This window comes from Chinchilla lanigera, unplaced genomic scaffold, assembly GCF_000276665.1.
Source record: "Chinchilla lanigera isolate Chin_1 unplaced genomic scaffold, ChiLan1.0 scaffold00052, whole genome shotgun sequence".
Classification (NCBI taxonomy): domain Eukaryota; kingdom Metazoa; phylum Chordata; class Mammalia; order Rodentia; family Chinchillidae; genus Chinchilla; species Chinchilla lanigera.
In genome coordinates, this window is record NW_004955453.1 from 3074593 (window position 1) to 3076223 (window position 1631).

Sequence of the window (1631 nt, forward strand, 5' to 3'; positions counted from 1 at the left end):
GGAAAAAAAAAAAATACAAAAAAAAAACCTCTCCTAAGTATTTCTTTGCAGTACCTAAACTGAAAATGAAAGCTGCATAATTCCCCTATACAACATTCTAGTACACTATAGTACATGTATAAATATCTTTCTCACGGATAAACAGGCCATAGATCAGAAGGTGTTGCTCTGAGCATAAAATAATAAAGCTGAAGGTCAGGAGGTGCACTCTGGAGGGTACATTCCAGGAAATGAAAGGAAATGAAGGTGCACCACCCCACGAAGGCAGTAAAGTAAAATTTTCTAAAACTCTCATTCAACTCTTAGCAAAAGATATACACTTTTAAATCTTAATCCTTGTCTCTTCCTCCTAATGATCCCTAAGCCCAAAGGGAACCAGGTGGTGCTGGTGTGGCAGATTCGCTGTGGACTCAGTGGTTCTCTTCATCCTGAGCGTCGTCCGGATGTAGTGAATCTGGCTCATTCCTGCTGTTTCCTCTCACTGACTGATCCACCTTCAGGTCCTGCAGCCCGCTGGTCCTGGGAAGAACTGTCACAGGCTTTCTCTGTGGAAACAGCTCCTTACAGCTGAAAGCCCGTGACAGTAAATACATAATTAACCTCCAGAACCTTCCAACTATTCATCTTCACAAAATTTCCAAGGGGAAGCTGGGCATGATCAACCCCATAATCTGAGGCTTGTTTATATGTGAATCCCTTGTGATAGTTGTGATCTCCAATCACACAGATTTAGCATATGAGCAGTTTTATTGTTATGATTTCTATGATGCTAGGGGAGTCTGATGTAAGATGGACCAGGTCTTCTTTCTGTATGCGTTCACCACAGTGCTCTGGTTTGATGTGGATATATCCTTCCAGATGAACCATCCTTTGTCACTGTCATCCCTGTTCTTTTTCGACTGGCCTCCATGGCTTGTCAAGTATAGCTTCACAGAACGCAGTGCTCTTCTGTTTTCTGCATAATTATCGCTGAATCTGCTCATGAAGTTTCTTAATAACTTTAAGGCCATCAAACCATCAAAAGACAGTCAACATTAAGGCCGAGTGTGCTGTGGGCAGCTTGTCTTCGAGCACGGTGCCTGTCATTTCCATCTGAGTTTGAATCCAGGTGACACTGCGGCTCTAATTTCTCTCTCTGGGGTTTTTCATTCCGCTTTTGTTTGCGGAGTTCTCACTGTTTTCCCCGTCGTTTCTGTTTCATTAGCTTCTTCATCTGTAGCTTAGATACCGGCTCAACCCCTTCGTTCACTCTTGGTTTCTATCTCTCCTCTGGGTGATCGTTCCTGAAGTCTTGCTTTCTTTCAGCACCAGAAGTCTCAGTAAAATCTGGTGACGTTTCAGACAACATTGTTTGGCGTCTCTGAACAAACGGTCTGAGGAGTGGATGGGAAATGTGGAGCAAGCTCAGGAGGCCTCTCTTAGCGGTCTTGATCTTGCTCGAGAGTCTTCCCTCGGAAACTTCCACTCCCTGGCATCTCTTACATTACCTATGGTTATGCTCCTTTTCTCATAGGAGCGAGTGGATATAGGGTAGCCCAACAATGTCCTTGGCGTAAGGGCAGGAGGAAGAAAAACGGTTTGACGGTGCCCAAGATGCAACTTCCTGCCTCATTTGCTGGGAGTTGAGCATA

At 44.4% G+C, this 1631-nt stretch overlaps 1 pseudogene; it reads right to left on the reverse strand.

Moving 5' to 3' along the window:
- Window positions 1–561: 561 nt before the first annotated feature.
- LOC102004140 lies at window positions 562–1348 on the reverse strand (annotated as a pseudogene).
- Window positions 1349–1631: the final 283 nt, after the last annotated feature.